A 16,727-nucleotide genomic window follows, 5' to 3' on the forward strand; every position below is an offset into this window, starting at 1 on the left:
TTTTATAATTTTAAGAATAGGACTGGAAATAACATATATTTATATTCAGTGAAAATTCCCCACAGGAGCTTATTCTCATACTATTTGAATTCAAAATACCTTTAAAAATTTGGTTTAACAGAACAGTTCCAGGAATACCACAAGCATGTTCACGCTGGTAACATTTCTGTCAGAAATGATCAAGGAGAGAGAAGCTGGGTTGACAAAAGCTCTTGAGAGAAAAGACAAAAAATGCATATGTTATTACAACTCTTTGAAGCTGAGATAGAGCAGTTCTTATATAAAACTTCTAAGCAATCTGAATATCTTCGTAGGTGAAAAGGCATTCCCCGCAAACGTTCCTACTAAGAAATGCACTCATGATTTGCAAGAAGTAGAAAGTGGACAGTAAGGAAATTCCCAAGATAAAGCTGTTTATGTGAACAAAGCGTTTAACAAACCAGGACATTAAATGCCTCTGTCAAAGTAAATGGAAAGGAAGCATCTAAAACATACAGCCCATCACTGGGCTAAGTGATAATTACCCATTCATTTTTCCTGCTGGAACTACATCTGTAGCATTTAAATGGAAGGAAACCAAATCCTCAATAGAGCCTGTTGCTCCATTTTACATCTGGGTAGTCCATTTTGGGAGAAAGACTGCACATTACGTATGATTAATTAACTCCTTCTTGACATTGTGTCCCATGGTGCTGGTGACTCTCTCACAGAGAGATTTTTTTTGTTTGCTGTGTCTAACGGCCTAGATCTTGGGCAAAATAATGGCCTGCTTTGGGTTATTGAGCCTCACTTCTAAAAATTTTGAGTGGACGTTGATAGTCTGGGGATGGTTGTTAATCTAAAGTGATGAGTTGTGTAAGGAGATTTTCTAATAATCATTTTGTTATGGGGTTCCAGGGAGAGTTGAAGCACTAAATTCACTTTCTCCCTTTTATAACCGTAATACCTGGATCACTCCCAACAAAAATGAGGAAGAAATTTCCCTAAGAACTTTCCTATCAGTCCCCATTCCCTATTCAATTTTCTCCAACTTTTCCTAAAGGCTGTCACAGCCCACTTTGGTTCCTAGCTAGGATTGATGGGTGATTCCACATGACCATTGCTCATCACTAAGATTCTTGTAAATCTTAAGCAATTCCTCCAACACCTTGCCCACACGACCACTTTAATCATTTTTAATTGAAATGTTTATTGAGATAATATAGATTCACATGCAATTGGAAGAAATAATACAGAGAAGCCTGGACAACACAGTTAGACCTTGTCTCTACAAAAATAAAAATTTAAAAGTGAGGAGGTGTGGTGGCACACGCCTGTAGTCCCAGCTACTTGGGAGGTTGAGGCAGGAGGATCACTTAAACCCAGGAGTTCAAGGCTGCAGTGGGCTATGATTATACTACTGCTCTCCAGCCTAGGCAACAGAGTGAGATCCTGTCTCTGAAAAAAAGAAAGAAAGAAAGAAAGAAAGAAAGAAAGAAAGAAAGAAAGAAAGAAAGAAAGAAAGAAAGAAAGAAAGAAAGAAAGAGAGAGAGAGAGAGAGAGAGAGAGAGAGAGAGAGAGAGAAAGAAAGAAAGAAAGAAAGAAAGAAAGAAAGAAAGAAAGAAAGAAGACATAGATCCTACATGTACTTAGTTTTCCCCAGTGTTAACGTTTTTGCATACTATCACAAGCAGTACATTGACAATCGCTACAACCAACCCATCATATTCTGATTTTTCTAGTTTCACTTTCACTTGTGTGTGCATGTGTGTGTGTGTGTGTTTAGTTCTATATCTATATATTCATTTTGAATAATAACAATTACAGCTAAAATGTATTGAGTACCTGCTCTCTGCCTGGCATTGTTCTAAGTCCCTTATATGTAGTATCTCATTTAATATCTCATGTGTTAAGTAATATTCCTACTGTTATTTTACAGATGAGAGAGGCTAAATGGCTTGGGCGTGGCAGAGCATTCCTGCTGCAGAGCCAATTCCTGGAACTGCCACCACCATGCCACATATTTCTCATTATTTCAGAGCATCTGATGGCACATGACACAGCTCTTGTGGAGCTAGACTATGTCCCCAAGGGAATGAGACTGGTAACACACCTCTAAAATAGCCATAAAATTCAATGTCTTTTATAGGGTATTTTTTGTGTGGTGAAATTATTCTGCATGATACTGTACTGATGGAGATAAGACTATGCATTTCTCAAAACCCATACAACCATACAGCACAAAAAGTGAACCCTCATGCAAACTAAATCACTAGTGGACTTTAGTTCAGAATAATGTATCAATATTAGCTTATCAATGGTAACAAATGTACGATGCCATTGTGATACATTAATAATAAAGGAATCTGGCAAGATTGGAGTTGGAGTCACTCCAAGGTTGGAGTGAGAGGAGAGTAGATGGGGACACTCTGTACCTTCTGCTCAATTTTTCTATAAATGTAAAACAGCTCTAAAAAAGAAAGTCTGTTAATTTTAAAAAGCTTTTTTAAGTCAATAGCTTATTCAGATAGACCCAACTAGCAAAGATGAAACTAACAAGGTGAAAAGATTTTCATCTTGGAAATCTCCAAACTTTGGTCACTGAGCATTTGTATTTTGCCAGCTGCCTTGCGTTATCTGAAGTGGCAGGAAAATAGTGACAAAAAAAACTCAGGCACTTAGAGGGTGCCCTGGGGATGTGTGTGGCTTTTTCTCCTTCCACGTCTTCCCCTGCAGTGACCTCAGCAGCAGGGCAGAACCAGGACAGACAGAGTAAAGTGTGTGTAATTCTCGTCCATTCTGGGCCCTGTGGAATTGGAACTTATGCTTCCTGCATTGTCACTTGAATATTAAATCTTAAATGTCAAAATATTCTGCAAAGCAGAGAAAGAATTTCAGCACAGTATCCCAAAATCTCTTTTCCATACACTTCTTGGAAGCTCTGTCAAAATAAAAAAAAATTGCTACTGCTTACAAAAAAATTATTTTCATGTTCCCATGGAAATTCACAAAGAGAATATTGTATTTGCTGTCTACCACAAGCAGAAATAATTGCTTCCGATGGAAATCATATTAGACGTGAATATCATGAAAAACATTGTCTAAACTTTTATTTTGGGTAAAAAATTTATCCTGCGCCTCAAGACTATTGTACACCCAGAGCAATCAGGAAAATTGCCAACAACTACCCGCTGTGGGACTTGCTACTTTGACAAACATGCTATGCTTCCAGGCAAATTGTAGTACCGCCATCCTCATATAAAACCAGGGAGACAAATTAATCTTAGTAACTATTTGGAGAAAGATATCTGAATATGCCTCGCCCTGCTCTGCCCCAAATCACAATCCAATATTAACTCATAATCTTTTTCATTGGCTTTGGTAATTGTACCCTTTGAAGACAATCTATGAATATGCATATGGCCTTTAGGCACTTTAGTTGCCATTTCATCCAATTAACAGATAATTAAAAATGCTGCCTATGAGTACCTTTTCTCTCTTCCTTTCATCACCAAAGATAGCACAGTGCTTTAAGGGTGAAGCGCTCGATGCAGGCCACATCAATGGCAGGTCTCAGGAGTATCAAAAACAAACACAGACAACCTCCTTCCATTTCACTGAGTCTCAATCACTTTGTAACCTGACCCTCTAGGTTTGGGTTTTAATAATCTGCTGTTCTCCTTTAACTAGTTAATGAGTTGTTTTGGGGCTAGTCATGTTCCCAAAGTTTCAATGTGTTTCTAGAGTCATTTGCATGTGGATGGTCATGGGTGGATTACTTTTTAGCACAAAGAGTAAATCCTACTTATGACTAAATTGGCAGAGAGATCCATTTATAGATAGTGGGACCAGCCTTGTCCATACTCAATAAGGGGAAGAAATGGACAATACCTAGCCCCAAGTATCAGAACCTGATGTGATAGAATAGTCAAATAAACACATTTTAAGGGATTTATTTTCCATACCAATCAAGATTGGCTATTTTAACATTTGTAATAATGAACAACCCTCAAACATCAATGATTCCAGCCAGGTTTTTTTTCTTATTTATGCAACATGTCAAACATAGATCAGCAGGGATCTCTGCCTAATTTAGTCACTCACAGACCCAAGATGACAGATGTTTCATGAAACTTGTGATTCTGTGACCACTGAAGTAGGGAAAAGGAAGTTTGCAGTTGAGCACCAGCAATCAAATGCTTCCACTCAGATATGGCACATGTCACCCCTGCTTATATTTTATTGATCAGAGCAAGTCACTGGCCAAGCCTATCTTCAAGCGGCCAGGAAATCACAATCTTAACAAGGGCCCAGAAGGAGGAGAATGAGAATTTTGTAAATGACTCAATAATTGCCTGCTTCCTGTGATCGTACTTTAATAATATAATGTCATTTAGTGAAGTTTGATAATTTAGCATTAAGTGTTTCATAGGGGCTGGAAGGTCTATAATAAAGTCTAATGTCATGTTGGAGGTAGATATGTAGCATTGTGGTTCTCTACTTGTCACATTCGCTGCAACTCAAGGAAAGTATTTGTTTAAGAAACATACTTAATTGTCTCTTATAAAAACTTTTTATTGTTTTAGGAAGCAAGAAAGTCTTTCTCTCTCTCTCTCTGAAGAGTTGGCATATGTCCACATCTAAATTAATTATAATCCATTGACTTTGCAGAGAACCAAGTTATAAACTTTGAATTAGCCCCAAGTGTTAACATGTTTTTTACCTTTTCACCTTGATTTCTCCTTTGTAATTAATTTTAAAATTAATTACATTGATTTTATGAATTCTATTTGTCCTTTTTATAAATGACCTCAAGCCCTTTAGTGAAAGTGGTGGCGAGTGATAAAGAATTAGAATTGAAAAAAAAAAAAAAACCTCACTTGATTAAAGATAATAGTTTTCCAGGTTGTGACATGCTACAGCGACACAAGAGAGTACCACTGGGGGAAACCGAGGGAAGAATACATAGAATCCTTATGAATTATTTCTTACAATGCATGTGAATCTAATTATCTCAAGATAAAAAGGTGTATGTGTGTTTTTTAATCAACAGTAACCCTCCAAAGAGGGTTGACTACTACTACAGGAGTTAGAAGTCTCTTCAAAAGACTTGAAAAATTACAAGATTCTCTTTCAGGTCAATTACCTAATGAAGAAAATTTCAATTTACTAGGCAATAGAAATCATTGGGAAAAAAATGCTTGGACTTACAGTCAAAGATATTTTTATGGATTAGTTAAAATAAAAGGCAAAAGATTAATACATTAAGAAAGCTAGACTGGCATGGTGGTGGCTTATGCCTATAATCTCAGCATTCTGGGAAACCAAGAGTGGTGGATCTCTTGAACTCAGGAGTTCAAGACCAGCCTGGGCAACATGGCCAAACTCCATCTATAAATAAATATAATTTTTTTTAAAAAAAAAGAAAGCTAGCTTGCCTCCCTTTTTCTTTTTTTCCTTCCTTCCTTCTTTTTTTTTTTACAAAAAAAATTCACTAAACATCTCCTATTGCTAAAGACTATGGTAGGCAATTGATAAATAAAACAGAAAAGATATCTGTCTGCATAGTGCTTATATTTTAATGGAGGAGAGGGTAAGCAAGCAAATAAATAAAACAATTGCAATTGCGCTATGTGCCATGATGAAAACTGAGAGTGCTAGGATGAGAATGACATAGGTGAGGAGCCACTCTAGCCAAGGTAGCCCAGATAATATAGAAGAAGAGCTCTCTGAGGAAACGGAGTAGGAGAAATGACTCGTGTCCTAAAAATCAGGTTGGGATCATTCCAAGCAGAAGGAATAGAACATGCAAATGAATTTGGAGGAGGTGGATCTGAGTATATTTGAGAAGCTGGAAGTTGGCCCGTATGGCTGGTAAGTGGTTAGCAAGGAAAGGCAAGAGAGGACATTGGAAATGTTGTGAGCAGAAGTCCAGGACAGGAACTCCACGTTTTGTTACAGGTGAATGGCAGCTAAGGTTGACATGATTACTGATATTTGTTCTAAGTTGAACAAATTCATTATCAAACTAATGGAATTTAGAGTAGTTCTCTCTGTTGTATATGTCACTGTTGCTCCCATATCCTTCCAAATTCAGTTTCTAGTGAGAAAGGTGATGAACAAGGTTAAGCAGATACAAAATGTCAAAGAAAAGTCCGAATTAGAGCCTGTTGTTAGAGCCCTACAAATGTAAATAAAGCATCAGCAACAGGGTAGATGCATTTGGTTGAGATACTTGGGATGGAATGTAAGTATATTATCATTCTCACAGCCAGCTATTACCACTGGGAAGGACTCTCTGCCCCCCACATCTTCTCCATCTGCCAAAAAGTCTACTAAAGGTATATAAAACCTATTTATTTTATTATTAGAGATGAAGCTTGAGTACAATAGTCCATGCAGGGGTAACACTATGCCTTAAATTTACTTTAAAGATTAAATAACTATCCTGGAGAGAGGTTATCTCCTAAGAGTAGAGGGGAGATTGCAATAGATGAGAGGATATCCAGAGGATTAAACGTTAATGGTAACATTTATTAAAATTGTTAGGTGGGTCTGCCTGGATGATGAAGGTATTGATCTTTACAGTGTTTTAGATTTTGTATATATTTCCTAATAGTTTCTTTTTAAGAAGTAGGTTACTCACTTCAGATTCTTTCCTAAGAGTAATTGTTAAGCAAGTCACCTCTTAGAACCGGGAATCATGGGGGAAGACAGGGATAGAGAAGGCCATCTGAGTCCATTAATGACAGATTTCTAGAGTTGAGAAAGCTTAGAATTGGAAGGGACTTCAGAGGTCACTACTTGAAACCTCTCTTTTGACAGCAGTCAATCTGTCAAAGCTATGCAGCCAGTGAGTAGAGTTGGCAGGAACAGAGAGGGGAACATTCTCAAATCCTGACTCCAGTCTGATGCTCAGCATTATAATACAACTGCCTTGAATTTCCTTTTCGTTTAGTCACTGGTAACACCGAATTTTACTTTTGTGACTAAGGGAACACCTGGGAGTTAGAAGTAGACCTCAAGTAGCCCAGATAATATAGTGAGACCCTGTCTCTACAAAAAACTTTTAAAAAATTAGCCAGGCATGGTGGCACACTACTGCAGTCCCAGCCACTCGGGAGGCTGAGGAGGGAGGATCACTTGAGCCTGGAAGGTTAAGGCTGCAGTGAGCCATGATACACCATTGCACTCCAACCTGAACAATAGAACGATGCCCTATTAAAAAAAAAAAAAAGTTAAAAAAAATAGACTTCAAATTGATATTTATTGGTAAATTGGAGAAACTTTTTTTTTTTTTTTTTGAGATGGAGTCTCACTCTGTCGCCCAGGCTGGAATACAGTGGTGCAATCTCAGCTCACTGCAACCTCCATCTCCCAGGTTCAAGTGATTCTCCTGCCTCAACCTCCTGGATAGCTGGGACTATAGGCACATGCCACCATGCCCAGCTAATTTTTATATTTTTAGTAGAGACGGGGTTTCACCATGTTGGCCAGGATGGTCTCAATTTCCTGACTTCATGATCCACCTGCCTAGGCCTCCCAAAGTGAGTGGCATGAGCCACCACGCCTGGCCTGGAGAAAGTATCTTAAACCAGCTAATGAGAGGTCATAGAGACAACCATCATGGCTGAAAAGAAAAGGACACTGAAGAAATCGCTGGAATTGATTATCCAAGAGGAGTAAAGCAAATGAGCAGAATGAGCGTCATACCCAGAAGTATCACAGCAGTACCAATTGAAAGGACTGTGGCCTCTCTACTGACGAGGATATTACCAAGGCGCATTGTCCAGGTCCACAGAGTGAAGAGTGAGAAAAGCCCAGAGCCTGAGAGTCTTCAGATAGATACAAAGGTTGACAAGAAAAAAATGTGACACAGAGAGGAAATCTTGCAATTTCATCTAGAGAAGCAAAATTATTGACAACAAAATAATAATATTTTATTGTATGGAAATCAGATTTTCTTCAAGCCTGTCTACAGATAGAATATAATTTTTTTTTTTTTTTTTTTTTTTAGAAACAAGGTCTTGCTCTATCACCCAGGCTGGAGCGTAGTGGCACAATCATAGCTCACTTGCAGCCTTCAACACCTGTGCTTGGATGATCTTCCCATCTCAGCCTCCAAAATTGCTGTGATCACAGGCATGTGCCACCCTGCATAGCTAATTTTTTAAAATTTTTTTGTAGAGACAGTGTCTCATCCTGTTACCCAGTCTAGTCTCAAACTCCTGACCTCAAGCCTTTCAAAGTGCTGGGATTATAGGCATGAGCCTCAGAATCTGGTCTGAAAATATTTTTCCTTAATGGCAAAAAGGATTTAGACTTGAGAGAAAAGATTTCCTGAAAGGGTTAGTTACAGTTCCTCCTCTGGGGATAGTTAAAACAGAAAAAATTCCTCATATCTGTGCTTGTTTAGACAGAGTCCAGTCCAATGTAAGAATTACTTCTGGTCTACAATAGAACAAGGAACTATGATTCTGGCAGGAGCTAAACCCAACTGACTTGACTCTCAGCACCCTATTTTCATGTTCTGGGAAACCTACTGATAACAGCAGGAGACAAATTCCTAGGCTGACAGGGATGTCCTGGTGAGACCCGACCTTCAAACTAAAGACAGTTTAAAGCCTGAAAACTGAGCTGCCGGTTCGGTATAGAATCTATGATCAGAGTGAGAACTTCTATGATGCCTTTTAACCAATCAAATGGTGCTTTTTCCAGGACCACCTATGGACCACTCAGCACACACTCCCTCATTCTGAACCCATAAAAACCCTGGACTCAGCCTCACAGACAGCTATCCACTTTTGGGCCCCCTCTCACACATAGGGCTACCCATTTCAGCTCTTGACCCTCTTGTTGTCAAGAGCTTTTCTGTTGCTCAATAAAATTCTTCTCTGCCTTGCTCCCTCTATGGTGTCTGTATACCTCATTCTTCTTTGTTGTGGGACAAGAACTGGGAACTGGGAACCCTCCAAAGAGTGGGAGCAAAAAGGGCTGTAACTTGCTTCGCCAAGCTGCAGGCTTTAGGACGGAATGAGTTGTGACACATCCCTGTTCACTGGGCTGCAATGGCAGGAACAAGAGACAGCTGTAGTGCTTCTTGGGGTCCCCAACCTTGGGACTTCCTGAATAGAAGCTGTGATGCCCTCTTGGAGCTCCACAGTTGCTAGCATCTCTGAGTTTTTGAGTGCCACTCCATCCCCCTCATCAGAATGTGGGCACCCATTTGTAGAAGCTACTTGCAGCACACATGGTCCCTCCCTGGGCTGAGGATGCAGCCACAGTGGTTGTGGGATCTGGGCCAGGAAGTGAGCCAAGTGCAGCCTGCCCACGCAAAGCCTGGGCAGAGGTACTGCCAGCCACAGAGGTTTCCGGCTGGCAAAGTGGCACCAAAAGAATCCTGTGTCACTACTACACTCATAACTGGGGAAGGATAACTCATTGGGATCACTTGGGCTGAGAGCTGCATGTATGATACCTCATTAATGGGCTCACATCCCTCAGGTTATCAGCCAACCAACTGTCATTGGCAGAGAACATAGGTTAACATAAAAGGAGCACTAATCTAGATTAGTGTTCCAAGAAACTTAAGAACAGCTGCAACTTGGCCGAGACTCTCATCTTTTTAATTGTGCATATATGCCCAGAGGCTCTACAGTAGCTCTAAATATAAAGAATAAATAGTGTGCAGGAATTCAGTAATTAACAGTTTCCTGTTATTTCCTGTGTGGTAATTTTCAAAGACCACCATGATAATTTACTTACACAAAACTCAGACAGAAAGGAAGTTCAGGGAGAAAGCTCAAGAAGGCATTGGCGGGTTGGGAACATTTCAGAATCAAACCTGCATATGTTGGGTTTCCGAGCAAACACAAGGCTACATTGAGTATTGTGATGTAAAATTGCTTCAGCTTCAGAATGAATTCTTTTAAAATTCTGTTTTTCAAATGGATCTTATGTCTTTCTTTTTCTTTTCTTTTTCTTTTTCTTTTTTTTTTTTTTTTTTTTTGAGACAGAGTCTTATTCTATCACCCAGGCTGGAGTGCAGTCACACAATCTCAGCTCACTGCAACCTCCACCTGCTGGGTTCAAGCAATTCTCCTGTCTCAGCCTTCTGAGTAGCTGGGATTACAGGCATGCACCACCACACCGGGCTAATTTTTGCATTTTTAGTAGAGACGGGGTTTCACCATTTTGGTCAGGCTGGTCTTGAACTGCTGACTTCATGATCCACCTGCCTTGGCCTCCCAAAGTGCTGGGATTACAGGTGTGAGCCACTGCACCCAGCCAAATGAATCTTATTTCTAACTTCACAATAGTTTCTCCTTAGCTCCTGTATTTGATGTAATGCTGAGAGATTTTTTAGATCAGCACTTTCAAATTTGAATGTGCTTACCTGAAGTCACAGCTACTCAGGAGGATGAGGCAGGAGGATCACTTGATGCCAGGAATTTCAGGGTGTAGCATGCTGTATTAGTCCATTTTTATACTGCTTTGAAGAAACACCAGAGACTTGGTAATTTATAAAGAAAAAGAGTTTTAATGGACTCACAGTTCCACATGACTGGGGAGGCCTCACAATCATGGTAGAAGGCAAAGGAGGAGCAAAGTCATGTCTTACAAGGCAGCAGGCAAGAGAGCATGTGCAGGGAAACTGCCCTTTATAAAACCATCAGATCTCATGAGACCTATTCACTATCATAAGAACACCAGAGGAAAAACCTGCCCCTATGGTTCAATTCTCTGTCACTGGGTCCCTCCCATGACATGTGGGGATTATGGGTGCTACAATTCAAGATGAGATTTGGGTGAGGACACAGCCAAATCATATCACAGGCTATGAACACGCCTGTTAATAGCCACTGCACTCCTTCCTGGGCAATATAGCGAGATTCCTGTTTCAAAAAAAAAAATGAATATGCAAATAAATCATCTTGTTAATATGCAGATTCTGATTCAGTAGTTTGGGGGAGGGCTTGAGATTCTGCATTTCTAAAAAGCACCCACACCAGCAGTTGCTGCTACTGCTGGTCTAGTAACAATTCTTTGAGTGCAAAGCATTCAAAACTTACCCAGTAGTTGCAATGTTAGGTTTTAAAAGACATTACTCTCTAAAGAAAAAAAAAATTAATTAAATGAGAGAAAACCCAGACAGCAAGAAGCTAACATACATGATTTTTCAAGCTAAATGGTTGTCTCTTTGGACCAAGAGGGAGTGCTTGTAAGTTGAGACCTAGAGAGCAAACTGGCAGACAAAGCATTACAGACCAGAGCCAGGCAAGCTGAAGGAGGGAGGGATCAGTTCAAGTTACCATATCCAAGGGGTTATGGCAAACATGGGTCTAAGGAAAGCCGTTCTCAGTATTGAAGAGTTACAGACTTGTTGATGGGGTTTAGCAATAACCATAATTGAGCATGAGGTTTGCAACCTGGTTATGTTTCAAAGATGTCCATCTAGATGGAAACTGGACACATCTATATCTGGGTGGGAAGAGACAAAGTCCAGGCTTGAGAAGGTGGTTGGGCCCTGGTCAAGTGGGCTGAGACTGAGCACACTGCCTGTTACAAAGAATTATACCAGGGCAGAAATCAAGTCAATCAGGATGGATACACACACATCTGGTGGGTTAGGGAGAGAGCTCTAGCATGGTGAAACCCATGGACTCATCCAAGAGACACCAGATGCTGGGATTAGGGCAGTAAAGCTAAGCTCATGCCCCTGAGCCTCAGCTGTTAATGCACTGTCAGGCCTATTGCCAATTAACTCATGCACTGGGTGAGATTGAGCTTGCAAACCAGAAGACTTCAAGCCTTGGAGATAAATGGTGCTCAGATAGGTCTGCCAAGTATTTTGTGATTACTAGATGTCAGATACTAGGCTGGAGGCTCAATGCATACTATTCATATGTGATTAAAAAATTTTGTCTGAGAATATAGAAAAATGTGCTAGATGTAATCTCTATGTAAACTAGTCTAGTGGGAGAGGCAAACACTGACATAAATAATTACAAGTTCTCATAGTCTCCTAGATGGCTATGGGGAAATTGAATGAATATGAATAAAAGGGAAATACAAAAACAAAATTATCTAGCAGACTTTGTACACTTGACTGTGAAATTTAGCCATTCAAATTGATGATTAGCAAGAAGAATAATTATTGGTTAGTATCAGGAGGAGGATGATCGCTGTTAAAGAAAGTTTGCATTAAACTGGGTGGAAAATGCTCTTGCAGAAAATGGAACTATTAACCTCATGACTATGAAACAAGCAAGTCCAAGGAAAATTCTCTTCCTTTCCCTCATACAGAATATGAGATCATCTTCTCCTTTTGTGAGAACCAAACTGGTGAGGAGCTGCTATGGATAATCCCTGTCTCCATCACTTAACCTTGTTCTGCTCCTTATTGCCTTTTAAATTGCCTTGTCAAATCTCGCTGCAGATGCAGATCAATTTGTTCTCTTTATTCAGGAGTTTACAAAAACTGACTTGCAAAAGATAACTTTAATATACGTGGAATACAGAGATACAAAAGTCGAAATGACTACAAAGATGTTTCTTAACTTGAACCTGGTAGTGGGAGCACCAGTAAGTCTGGGGTTGAACCTGGTTGTCATACTGTGTAGACAGGAGGTCTGGATGACACTCATGATGATCACTGCAGCCACACATTTTAGTACAACTATGAAGCTGACTTTTATCATTAGGACGGCTCTTACATGACAAAATCATCCCATTCCTCAATTATACCACAAAAGCTTTTTCTGTCTACTTTTAGCCATGTTGCATTCTCGGGGCATAGATTCAGGTCCTGAACACAATAATAACAACAATAATTTAAGGCATTTCATGGCCCAACACTCAGAACTATTTCTTCCATTGATGCCTGAAAATACTCTTTTGATATCTGCCCTCATTTAGTTTTGGTTGTGCAACATTGCCAGTCCTGGAATCCTTATTTTTTTCTTAGATACTATGTTTGCGATTAGAGTACACTATCACTAGTTTCTTATGTGATGAACAATTTTCTGAACGAATAGACTTGCCTGAGACAAAAGAGAACAATACAGTACATGATTTTTTTACTTAGTAGAGGAAACTGTAAGTAAAAATACAGTTTGTTGTTGTATTTGTCAGGATTCTATAAAGAACAAATAGGAAATATACCACCATCTGTATCTATCTACATATATGCATGGAGAGAGAGATTCAATTGTCTCATAAAATAGTGGAGGATGGCGAGTCCACATTCTGTACAGCAAGCCAACTGGTTGGAAATTCAGGTAAGAGTTGATGTTGCGGTCTTGAGTCTGAAATCTGCAGGGCAGGCCAAGCAGGCTGGAAATTCAGGCAGAATTTCCATGTTGCAGTTTCAAGGCCAAATTCCCTCTTCTTTGGAAAACCTGTCTGCTCTTAAGGCCTTCAATGGCTCAGACGAGGCCCTCTCACATTATGGAGGGAGGTCTGCTTTTCTCAGTCTACTGATTTAAGTATTAATCACATCTAAAAGATAACTTCACAGCAACATCTAGGTTAGTGTTTTACCAATCAAGTGGGCACCGCAGCCTAGTTGACACATGAAATGAATCATCACTGCTGTATTCTTGGGGAACATAGAACTCATATTTGTAAAAAGGAAAAATGTGTTTTTCAATAATCGATCATCATTGCTTAATCCAGCCCTGGTTTTTACCTCCAGACTTGAGTAAATCACACATTTTTAACTCACTCTAAGCAGTCTGGGAGTGCTAGATTATGCCCCTGTCCCAAGTAGCTGTGCTCTGAACCTAGGAACATTTACCACCTCCACTGGGTGGAGAGGAATGATCATGAGTTTCGATCAACACTGTCCCTGTTGCATGCAGACATAGCTAGAGAACAAGCGCAGTGATTATTCCACAGACATTAGAAGCATCTACATCTCGGCTGTGGGCTGTTTGCTTAGAGAAATGCCATCCTACAAGTTGTCACCACAGCTTCTTCACACAGAACTTTTGTGAGCTATTAGTCCCTTTCTGTCTTTAGGTTTATTTATTTATTTATTTATTTATTTATTTATTTATTTATTTTTGAGACAGTGTCCTGTTCTGTCGCCCAGGCTGGAGTGCAGTGGCACGATCTCAGCCTCCCGGTTTCACGCCATTCTCCTGCCTCAGCCTCCCAAGTAGCTGGGACTACAGGCACCCGCCACCATCCCCGGCTAATTTTTTTGTATTTTTAGTAGAGACGGGTTTCACCGTGTTAGCCAGATGGTCTCAATCTCCTGACCTCGTGATCCACCCACCTTGGCCTCCCAAAGTGCTGGGATTACAGGTGTGAGCCACTGTGCCCGGCCTCATTCATTTATTTTTAATAAAATTGCATCAGTTTACATTTTACACATGAACTATTGTAAGGTATTTATATTCTCACTAATCCTTTTAACCAGTAAGATTGGTACTATTATGATCTCTTTTTTTTTTTTTTTTGCCAATTTAGGAAACTCACTCAAGATCTCAGGATCAGCCAATGGCCCTTAACCATCCTGTTAATTATTAGGCTACTTGCATGGTAAGAAAGCTGTTTTGTGACATCCTACAATGGCTTGGAAGAAGCCAGAGATTAATGTATGCATCACTTTTGCTCATCATTATCACAAATAAGTTTTTCATGGGAAGTGTTTACTAGATTATGTAACTATTTATATTTTTAGTTTCTGTGGGTACATAGTAGGTGTATATATTTATGGGGTGCACGAGATGTTTTGACACAAGCATGAAATGTGAAGTAAGCACATCACAGAAAACGAGGTATGCATCCCCTCATGTGTTTATCCTTTGAGTTACAAACAATCTAATTATTCTCTAAGTTATTTCAAAATGTACAATTAGGTTATTATTGACTATAGTAACCCTGCTGTGATATCAAATATGAGGTCTTATTCATTCTTTCTATTTTTTTGTACTCATTAACCATCCCCACTTCCTCTGTCCTTCCCACCACCACTACCCTTCCCAGCCTCTGGTAACCATTCTTCCACTCTATCTCCATGAGTTCAATGGTTCTTTTAGATCCCACAAATAAGTGAGAACCTGCAAAGTTTGTCTTTCTGTGCTGGGCTTATTTCACTTAACATAATGATCTCCATTTCCATTCAAGTTGTTGCAAATGACAGGATTTCATTCTTTATTTCTGACTGAATAGTACTCCCTTGTGTACATGTACCACATTTTCTTCATCCATTCATCTACTGTTGGACACTCAGGTTGCTTCCAAATCATAGCTATTGTAAACAGTGCTGTAACAAAAATAGAATTGCAGGTATCTTTTTGATGTACTGAGTTCCTTTCTTTTGGATACATACCTAGCAGTGGGATTGCTGGATCATATCATAGCTCAATGTTTAGTTTTTTGAGGACCCTCCAAACTGTTCTCCATAGTGGTTGTATGAATTTACATTCCCACCAACAGTGTAAGAGAGTTCCCTTTTCTCTGCACCCTCACCAGCATTTGTCATTACCTGTATTTTGGACATAAGTCATTTTAACTGGAGTGAAATGATATCTCATTGCAGATTTCATTGCACATATCTAATGAACAATGATGCTGAGCACCTTTTGGTCATGTGACTGTCTTTAAAACAAATGCAGCTTAATCTCTTTTTAACGTAATCAGTTCAGCTTCAAAAACTGGTATGCTGCATTTGGGATACAAAAAATCAACATGAATCTTCCAATTCAATTTATTTGTTTCAGCTCATGAACTTTTCAGAATCCCTAGTGGCTTACTGACAGACTTTTGGAAAGCGTGATCATGGGTTTTGATCAACATTGTCCCTGTTGCATACAGACATAGCTAGAGAACAAGCTCAGTGATTATTCCACAGACATAAGAAGCATCTACATCTCAGCTGTGGGCTGTTTGGTTACAGAAATGCGATCCTGCAAGTTGATCACCACTATACATAAAGTCAGACTATAATAGCATATTTCACTTAAAAATAAATTATCACAATGTAAGGTACATATGGCATGTGTGTGGAATCAAGATTCATGACTTGAAAAATATGCTTAAATCACACTGAATCAGCTTAGCAGAAAAATAATTATAAAATTTGAAATATCTCCCTTTTTCTTTTTGTTTTGTACTAAATCAACGTAGAAAACACACTTTCTATCCTGAAGGAGACTGCTGTCTTATCTGATAAATTATATAAGCTCCAGTAAATGTATGTCATCACCCTCAGGAATGACAGGTCTCTCTTTCTCACGCTTGTGGGAGTTGAGCGTTGACACTGTAAGAACACTTGACTAATAACCTTTGCCTAGACCTTCCAAACTCTGCATGTAACTTCTTGAGCGATCTGAATGAAGGCCAGTATTTTCACAGGTTGACAGGGTCTGGAGAAGAGGGTCACTGAGCACTCTGACATTTTTAAGTTCAGTTTACAGTAACTCTTTGCAAAACTTTAGGTTTTGCTGGACTTCAAATCATTCAGGCAAATTATATAAAATGAATACAAAATGTGTGACCCTTGGGTAATTCTGCACTTGGCTTTATTCTCCCTTGGTGCTTTTGAGGACAATTTCTGCAAGGCCTGGTTTGGCTAAAAGGCACACATCATTGAAAATCTCTAGGCCTTTTACTTTTTAAAGTTTCTTTTATTCTAAAGCTAGTTAACCACATATAGATATACGGTGTTTATCAGTGAGGTAGATCCATTATGACAACGAGTGGGAAGAAGTAATCTATTCCCCCCATTCTGTGCAAAT

Source organism: Macaca fascicularis, chromosome 11 (assembly GCF_037993035.2).
Source record: "Macaca fascicularis isolate 582-1 chromosome 11, T2T-MFA8v1.1".
NCBI lineage: Eukaryota > Metazoa > Chordata > Mammalia > Primates > Cercopithecidae > Macaca > Macaca fascicularis.